We start from the raw sequence: 9,958 nt of genomic DNA, 5'->3' as shown, positions 1-9,958 counted from the left end.
GTCCAGGGCACGAACCGCGGTCGACTACGTGGGAGTCCAGCGACATAGCCATTACGCTAACTGCTGGTCCCCATCACTGCCTAGTTTTGAAATGGACTGCAAGTGCACCATCGCGTACAAGAAGGCAGCTGCCCACTGGGTGGAGGCTCGGAGAGGGGGAGCTGCCCGTCTCCGGACGTGCCCTGGCTCCCCGCTGCTCTGGGGCTGGCAAGGCCCTTTCTGGGGAGGTGTGAGCGGGTCCCAGGAGTCTGGGGAGACACAGGGCTCAGCCCCGCTGGGTGCCTGGTGGGGCGGAAGGGCAGGCCGGGCCCTGGGCAGGAACATAACTGCAGTCAGAGGGAGGGGCTGCTCTGCACCCACTGCATCCACCCTGCCCCATGCCTGCCCCGGTTCTCAGGGAAGCGACAGCTTCCGAGTGACACTCGCAGCCTTGGCAGAGCAGGGAGACCCTCGGCGGCACGGGGGACCCTCAGTAAAACAGGAACCCCTCAGGAGAGCAGGAGCCCTCCGCAGAGCAGCGTCAGGACCAGCCAGCTAGCTGAGAGCCTGGACCGAGCTCTCCCAGGTCCTGCCCTCGGGGTGGGAAGACAGAGTCCGAGGACGTGGACACTGTGGCATCAGAGACACTGCAGCGGGGACAGGTCAGCAGGACAGAGGAGAGGGCCTGGATCCAGTCAGCGTCTCTGACGGAGCGCAAGGCGTGCGGGAGAAGGGGCGCGCTCAGCGAGGGCCGGCGGGAGGGCAGGACGCCGCACACGCAGGTGGGCCTCGCACAGACCTCGGCTCGGAGCCGGGCACAGACCGACACGTAAAGTGCGAAGCGGGCGCCCCCAGAAGGTGCCCAGGAGGAAGTCCAGGCGGCCAGCTCTTGCTGACTTTAAACACAACACCAAGCACCGTCCGCGGGAGGCGGGGTGGGCAAGCTGACTTCGCCGACACTGGTGTTTCTGCTCCGAGCAAGGCAGTGATGAGAACAGAGAGGGGCCATGGACGGGGAGGGGTCAGTGCACCCGACGGCCCGGCACCTGCTGTCCCAGACACACGAGAACGCCTGAAAGTCTGCCGAGGAGAGAAAGCACCTGACTACAGCGGGCAGCAAGCCCTGAGCACGGGTGGGGACAGCAGGTGGAGACTGCCCACCACACCAGGGAAGGGTCAGAACGAGACGCCACACCTGCTGAGCAGGCCCAGGTCCCGAAGCGGACACGGGCAGGTGTTGGCAAGGCACGGGGCTGGAGGACTCCGTCGCTGGCCGGAGGGATGTGGGCGACGTGCTTTGGAGGCTGGCCTCCAGTCCAAGCGCCCTCCCGCTCAGCCCAGCCTGCTCCCAGTGCTTACCCAGAGGAGCGAGGGCATGTCCACGAAGCCCCGCCTGACGCTCACGGGGCTGGATGTAAACCGAGGAGCGCGGAGGCGGTGAGCGGACGCCTTGGGCAGTGGATGACGGCGCCAAGGGCCGCCGGCGGCCACGCAGCTCAGAGGGGCTGAGTGCTGATGCTCCGTGGCAAACGCACTCACGCGGGGGTGTTGACAGTGGGGGTGTTCGGGCCACTGTGCCTGGTGGAGACGCCCAGGGCAAGGCCGTGTAGACAAGGGCCGAGGTCTGGGGCCGGCGGGCAGGCTGGGCACCCCCTACGGACCCCGGTGGCGTCTCTCAGGTGCCTGTCGCTAGAAGTAGAGTGTGTCTTCACACCAGGGTGCCCCGGGTGACGCTCCCACCGTCAGAGCTCACAAATGCCCGCTGTGGAGGGTGGACAGCACCAGCAGGGGCCACTCGGGCTGCCACTTCTCTCCGAACTTGGAGGAGTGTCCCACAGATGTCCTCTGACCCTGGCGGCGCCCCTCCTAGTCCTTCTCTGGTCCCTCTTGCAAGAAGATTGTCTCCTCTGGGCCTGAGGAGCAAGCAGGGGCAGTGAGGCCTGCGGGGTCCGGTCATGGTGCCAGCTTCCTTTCCCTGTGCACTGGCCTCTGGGGCCTCCCCGGGACCTCCTGCTCCCAGCACCCGAGGGTGTTCTCTGTGAGCTCAGAGACAGGCCGTCCTCTGGGCCGAGGGCAGGGCCGAGGCAGGGCTCCATGCTAGGGAGGGTCTCCCCAGTGATACGGGGTAGGAAAGCAGCGAAATGCCTCTAAAGCTATTAAGAAAAGATACACAATTAACCTCCAGATAGGAGCTCGTGGGCGGGGTGGGGGTCTGCCCCCAGGTCTCGAGCGGCAGATTCACACCCAGCCTCAGGACCTGCCGGCAAAGCTGCGTGTCCGGGGCTGCACGCCGTCCTGGGACCGACGTGTGCAGTTTCCAGAGCCTGTGTTACCAGACCACGCGGCGAGGCCAGATTCGGGGGAACTGGCTGCCGGACGGCACCCAGGAGCGCTAGCCTGCTGTAGGGCTAACCCTCACCCCGGGGAGCGTGTGGGGGCGGGCAGACAGGTGACACCCTGAGGACACAAGCCACACCATCCAGGACACGGGGCCTCCGCAGGGCGAATGACTGCATTTCTCTAGCAAATACGTGGAATGAGACAGGCGGGAAAGACAAGGTAGGTGTTTTCAGAAAAGACACACGTAAGAGCTATAAAGGCGGGGCCCGCGGGGGGCGAGGCGTCCCGGGGCTGCACATGTGCAGGCCGGGGAATGTGGCCATTGGCCTCCTCCGGGAAGCACGCCAGCCTTGTGAGCTCCTGAGACCGGCCCTGCCACCTCCCAGATGCCAAGACACTGCACTTCTCCACCTCAACTGTAGAGGGCACCCTTGAACTAAAAAACCCGGTATGGTCCCCAAACCCGTCCTGCTCACAGCCGTTAGCAGTCCAGAGAGATTTCTAGGCTGACAGAAGAGAAGGGACACCAGTCATACAAAACCAGCAAAAGGAGCTGACGCTGATTCTCCCGTAACTAATTCTACAGGAAAAAACGTAACACCCCAACTTGAATGGCTATGCACTGCAGTCTGAACGCTGCCCCCCCAAACTCGAACTTTGAAAGAGCCCACGGATCAGACCTTGGTGGCCGACACCCCGCGAGTGGGGAAGGATTAGAACCTCCAGATAAGAACCCAGTCCCGGTCCACACCAGCAGGGACTAGCTACGCTGCGCTATCCCCAGAGGCAAGGGAACTCTGATGTCACGCATCTGTGTGGCTGAGCTCGGGTCTGGCACACTCCGCTGCCGGCGGCACCGCACAGACACGAACACACCACGTTAGGACTTGAGGTGCCATGGGCAGGCTGGCCCCGTTCATGTCTGCCTCGTGTCTTATGTTTGCCTCATCCGAGCCCCCCATATCGGGAACCCCGCGATGACTCCGTGTTACAGCACCCAGGGTAAATACCGTCAGCATCTCCGCAGGCCCCTGGCCCTTGTGGTCATGCTGGGGCTCAGAAGACCGCGCTCCGCGTCTTCCTCCGCCCTCCTTAGTTACTCCTCTCCATTCTAAAGTCAGGATATTTCCTATGGGGGAGCATGAGCGGCCTTCTTACAAAGGCCAGGAACAAGGTACGGACACCGATGGCAGCTAATATTTAAACATTGGAGGGACGCCGCCAATTTGACTAGATTAGACCACAGTAGATGCGTAAAACCGGGGAGGCGACACTATTTGGCTTTGCGGGCGCCAGAGTCTGAGCTCTGCAGGAGTGTGGTAACACTGACGTTTAGTGAGATAGAAAGATACAAAATAGCCCACACAGACACGCCTTTAGACAGGAGGCAACAGGAGAGACATTTAGAAGAGCAACAGACAAGGTCAACTACAATGTGAACCTCTTCCTTTGAAAACGTGAAACACTCCCGCCTGAGCCTGGAACAGATAGACTAAGTGGTCCCGGGCAGACACAGACATCCCTGGCCTCCAGACGCCATGATTTGCCTTCATAGAGATGTCGATTATCTGCAGGTTAGCGTGTGAGCCTCGCGTGCCCTGCCCGCGAGTAAGTCACTGTGGGAGCTAGGAGAGCCCTGAGGGGAAGCAGGGTTAAGGTTAGGACTCCTGCCCAGGAGCCCTACCCCAGACCGTGGGCGGTGGAGCATCTCTCCCTGCTGCGAGAGTCTTGGACAGTCTCCCTGGCTCTAAATTCCCCACCCTCCCACCCCCCTCCGCTAAGGCTTTCCCCCATGTGGGCAGACAGACCATGAGCCAAGTGGGGCCCAGAGCAGGCCCCAGAGCTCTGGGTGTCTATGCACGAGGGCCGGTCCAGGTCGCTGTTTCAATGAGGCATTGCAATCAAGTGACCAGACCCGGAAGAGAGGGAACTGGGCTGTGCGCTGCTGCACGACCAGAATGACCACTAGAAAAGGCAGAGGCGTTCCTTCTAACTGGGCTGGGGAGACCCACCCTGAGTTGAAATCCAGATGTAATAAAAAAAAGTGTGCTAAATCAATTACGAAAATTAAAAAGCTCTTAATGGCAAAATCCTCCATAAACGAAAACAAAAACCGGGAGAAACGGGGCCAGTCCTGTGGCTCGGTGGTTAGGGCAGCTGGATCCCACGGGCCGACTTTGAGGTTTGAGTCTTGAGTCCTGCAAGTGGGAAAACACGCTGGGTATGTTGTACACGCGTGCACGCCAAGACCCCCAAAGGAGGCGGAGAGGGAGGAGAAGGGGTTGTGGCAGTGAGGAATTGCCCCCCCCAGAGGGGATGGCCAGGCCACAATCGCTTCTCCTTCATTCTCCTCCCGGGATCTTGGGCATGCATGCACACGCGCCCATCCACTGGCCAGGACTCGAACCACGTTTGGCCATGTGGAAGCCCAGAGGTGTAACTGCTACTGTCTGCTGGCCCTGAACGCCCAATGCTTAATTAAAACATTTCTCAGCTCCTCACTGACAAAGCCTAGGCGGCAGGGAGCCCACTCCACGCCCACCAACACTCTGCAGCTCCTGGGCTGCCCTGGGCCTTTCCATTTCCTCGGGGACGGGGACGAAATTTGTGACGCTACCACCACCCTCACCCGCAGTCCCCTGCCACCCACGCCCACTGGGACTCCAGCGCCGCCCCTGGGGAAGGCCCCGGCCGAGCCCCGCGCGCCTCCTCTGTGCGCTCAGCCCTCCCCGCAGGGCCCACGCTCGGTTCTGTCCCGGTTCTGCCCCAGCCGGCCTGGAAGCGCTGGGGGGCGCGGGCGGGTCCTGGGAGTGGGGCCCCGCTTTCCCCCCGCTGTCGGGCAGGTGGGTCTGTCCAGGCCTCGCTGTGGCCCCGCGGGGTCCGGGGCGCCCTCCCCTGCACACCGAGGTTCTCATGCTGATCTCTGTCTGCGACATGATCGTGTAACCTACCAATGGTGACCATCTTCCCTTTTAAAATGCCGATGCAGGCGACTCAGGGCGTTATGGACAGCTCCCAGGTAGCTTCAGAGAGCCGTGTACTAAACCTGATCTCTCGCACCGCGGCTCCCCGCGCACCACCGCCGCGCCCTCCCGCGTGGTCCCGCCCCTCGCGCAGCCTCTGGGCAGGGGTGGGGTGGGGAGGGAAGGCGCACGCCCCCACCCTGCCCTCGCGGGCCCTGGGCGACGACACCGTGGTGGACTTTTAGCAAGGGAGAGGGCCCGCCCGGGGACTTGCGATCTTCCTGAACGGGTCCCACCTGGCAGGACGTTTCCTGGTCCCTTCCAGCACAGGGGTCAGGACACTGTCTCTTCACTCAGGACCTGCCGGGTGGGTGGGGGTGGCGGGAAACCCGACCCAACCCATCTCCCACGAAGTTACTGGACGGTGGGCAAAGCCAAGACGACGCTTTCAGGCAGCGCTAGATCCAGGTGCGGAACCTCAGGGCTGCCCCCGCACCGCATGTCCTGGGGGGACTGGCTCCCCCGGCTCCGCCCCCCCGAGGCCGGGGGGTCCGGGGCTCTCAGGCCGGTGCTGCTGGACAGGCCGTGTCCTGAGGGTGGAGTGGGAGCTGCCCAAGCATGCGCCGAGGGCTGTGTCCAGAGCAGGGATGACAACCACCCAGTTCAGCCATTCCTTGCTGGGAGCCTAAATATGCGGGTGTGAGAAACACCCCGAGGGTCTTCAGCCCCTAAAGTTTGGGGCCTGCTGGGACGTGCAGGGCCCACCAGGTTCGAGGCTGATGTGTGGACCCCCCTCCGCCCCCGTGGGCTGCCCTCGTGCGTCCTGTGTTGGTGCTGTTGCGAAGGTACGCGGTGAAAACTGAGCCCCTATGGTGTCCTGGGGCGTCTCTGGCCGTGGTGCGGCCATGAGGGGAGGCCCCTACCGTGGCGTTCTGAAAGGTTGCAAAGAGGAGGCAGAGACCAGGACAGAGTGAGCACCCCACTGCACGTGGGCCATGTGTGCAAGGCGTGCGGCACGGTGGGCGAGGGCTCACGTGGACACGGCCCTCCTGGCTGAGGTGGCAGGCCGTGGTTTGCCCCCTGCTGCTTGAAATTCTCTAAAAAAATGATTTATGTACTTAAGTTTTGTTAAGGGCACATGAGCTCACCAGACAGAGGGAGATATCACCCCAGGGGGTGGCCACGCTGCAATCTCTTCTCCACACCCCTCTTGGGGTTTTGGGCATGCGCACACGTGTGCACTCACACAAGTTCCTGGCATGTCTTTCAAGCCACCAGGTCTGGACTGAAATCACAGCCAGCCACGTGGGGGTGCAGCTGCCCTAACCACCATGCCACCAGCTGGCCTCATCTTGAAATTCTTTTTTCTTGAAAGATTTTTATTTTAGGGCACATGCACTGGCCAGAGAAATAGAGAGACAGAGACAGTGAGAGGAAAAGTGAGAAGTCAACCCCAGGGGGATGGCCATGCCGCAATCCCTTCTCCATTCTTCTCTCGGGATCTTGGGCACGCACGCACATGTGCCCAGCATGATTTTCAAGCCACCGGGTCCAGGACTTGAACTGCAGTTGGTCATGTGGGAGGTCAGTGACATAATGCTACACCCTCTGCTCCCGCCCCCGTTTTTTTTTTTAAGAACTATTGAAGCAGTCACCCCGCACCCTGAACTAAACCGTAGAATGCGGGGTCAGCGAGCGCCCACGCACACGCCCTGTGACCTCCTCGATCTGCCTCTTCAGTTTGGAGTCAAGATGATACTAGCCGCGTCAACTGAGCTGGACAGCTTCGGGACTCGACGAGGCAGGCTTTCTGTTTTCTTCCAAGTCTAGTAAAAACTCACCCGTCACACTGATTCGCCTACAGCACTGGGGCTGGGCAGGCTTGCTTACCACCCGTCCACTCAGAGGCCACCCGGACCCCGCGGAGCTCAGGGCACGGGCCCTGCACCAGCGAGCCCGCCTCCTCCCCGGCTCTGCACACGCTGGCACTCTGCACTTCCGTGGGCCGCCTCCGTGGTGTTCCATTCAGGTCCACGAGGACACGGCCAGGGCTCATGCCTATGCACGCTCCCCTCTGCACTTCGCACGCTACCTCGCGCCCACTGGTCAGGATTGCCAGAGTTCTCTCTCTTACTAACTTTTTGCTTTTGCCAATTTTCTCGTTTTTGTTTCCTAGTTTTTTGTTTTGTTTTGTTTTGTTTTGTTTTTGAGAGGTTTTTGCTACAGGGCGCGTGCAGACAGAGACAGAAAGCGAGAAATCACCCCCCAGGGGGAATGGCCATGCTGCAATCCCTTCTCCTCCATTCTCCTCTTGGGATCTCAGGCACGCACGCACACGTGCCTGGTGTGAGTTTAAGCCACCGGGTCCGGGATGCGAACCCTGGTCGACTACGTGGGAGTCCAGCTTCACAGCCATTACGCCACCTGCTGGTGCCTTGTTTCCCAGTTCTGACTGCTGCTCTGGTCAGTATGACTTCCTTTTTATTTCTTTGGGTTTTGCTCTGCTGCTTGTCAATCTCCTAAGGTGAATGCTAACCCCATTTAGAAACTGCTTTAGAGAAGTGTTCCTCAGCTCTAGCCGTGTCCTATCGAATGTGGCGTGGAGGGTTTTTTGAGGTTATGCACTTCCAGGAATTTCATATCGTTCCTTACGATTTCCTCTCACCTCGACTGTCTGCAGTATATCGTCTCCTGATGCGGGAGATTTTGAATTTTATCAGACGAAGACGGTCCTTTGCCGTTGACCTTAGAACTGGCTGAGCCCTCCTCCGGTACCGGCCACCCCCACGCACACGCCCTGTGACCTCCTCGATCTGCCTCTTCAGTTTGGAGTCAAGATGATACTAGCCGCGTCAACTGAGCTGGACAGCTTCGGGACTCGACGAGGCAGGCTTTCTGTTTTCTTCCAAGTCTAGTAAAAACTCACCCGTCACACTGATTCGCCTACAGCACTGGGGCTGGGCGGGCTTGCTTACCACCCGTCCACTCAGAGGCCACCCGGACCCCGCGGAGCTCAGGGCACGGGCCCTGCACCAGCGAGCCCGCCTCCTCCCCGGCTCTGCACACGCTGGCACTCTGCACTTCCGTGGGCCGCCTCCGTGGTGTTCCATTCAGGTCCACGAGGACACGGCCAGGGCTCATGCCTATGCACGCTCCCCTCTGCACTTCGCACGCTACCTCGCGCCCACTGGTCAGGATTGCCAGAGTTCTCTCTCTTACTAACTTTTTGCTTTTGCCAATTTTCTCGTTTTTGTTTCCTAGTTTTTTGTTTTGTTTTGTTTTGTTTTGTTTTTGAGAGGTTTTTGCTACAGGGCGCGTGCAGACAGAGACAGAAAGCGAGAAATCACCCCCCAGGGGGAATGGCCATGCTGCAATCCCTTCTCCTCCATTCTCCTCTTGGGATCTCAGGCACGCACGCACACGTGCCTGGTGTGAGTTTAAGCCACCGGGTCCGGGATGCGAACCCTGGTCGACTACGTGGGAGTCCAGCTTCACAGCCATTACGCCACCTGCTGGTGCCTTGTTTCCCAGTTCTGACTGCTGCTCTGGTCAGTATGACTTCCTTTTTATTTCTTTGGGTTTTGCTCTGCTGCTTGTCAATCTCCTAAGGTGAATGCTAACCCCATTTAGAAACTGCTTTAGAGAAGTGTTCCTCAGCTCTAGCCGTGTCCTATCGAATGTGGCGTGGAGGGTTTTTTGAGGTTATGCACTTCCAGGAATTTCATATCGTTCCTTACGATTTCCTCTCACCTCGACTGTCTGCAGTATATCGTCTCCTGATGCGGGAGATTTTGAATTTTATCAGACGAAGACGGTCCTTTGCCGTTGACCTTAGAACTGGCTGAGCCCTCCTCCGGTACCGGCTACCGGCCCCCGGCCCCCGGCCCCCTTCCCTCCGCTCTGCGTGTGATCGTAAGGACTGTCTGCTGAGTGTAACGTTTTCTCTAAGCCCAAGTTCAGTAACCTGCTTGACTTGTCGATTCCTGAGAGCGATACAAGTCTCAAACCACTTCCCCATGGCACTGTCAGTCCTCACACGCTCAAGGAGGGTGCGTCCTCACATCTCCAGGGCGAGTTGGAAACAAGGTAGGGCAGAGATGAGAGAGAGAGAGAGAGAGAGAGAGACACCCCGTGGGACTGTCGTGCTGCAATCCCTTCTCTTCCCTGCCCTGCCTCCAGGGCCCTGGGCACGCTGCGCTGCCGCCTCCTCCTCTTCTCCCGCCTCCAGGGCCCTGGCCATGCCCGAGCACCTGCAGTACTTTCAAGTCACTGTCTGGGACTCACACTGGACAGCTGGCCATGGGGAATCCTGCGCCTTACCCACCGCGCCACTGGCTGGCCCTACCATCTTCAGTGCTGGCTCTGCCTGGTCAGTCTCCCACCTTTCAGCAGCAGGCGAGCCTCTGGCAGGTTGTCCCAGCCCCTGGTCTCTCCCGTCTCACTCGCCCTCGGCAGTTACTACCATTTTAGAGCCGTCCCTCTGAAACCGCAGGAAGCCCATCCCGGGGTCCACGAGCGAGTCCTCGGACTCCCACGGCTCACATCGACGTGCTCGTAGGGTGCTCTGCGCCACGGAGGCCACGTTTAGCACGGGAATGCCGCTCTTCACCAAGCGGAGACACCCGCAGCTGCCGCTGTGTGGGTGTGGCTGGGGGGGCCGGGGGCAACAGTTTCTC

The sequence above is a fragment of the Tupaia chinensis genome, unplaced genomic scaffold (genome assembly GCF_000334495.1).
Source record: "Tupaia chinensis unplaced genomic scaffold, TupChi_1.0 Scaffold000214_1, whole genome shotgun sequence".
Classification (NCBI taxonomy): domain Eukaryota; kingdom Metazoa; phylum Chordata; class Mammalia; order Scandentia; family Tupaiidae; genus Tupaia; species Tupaia belangeri.
Note: the sequence above shows the minus strand (reverse complement) of the source record.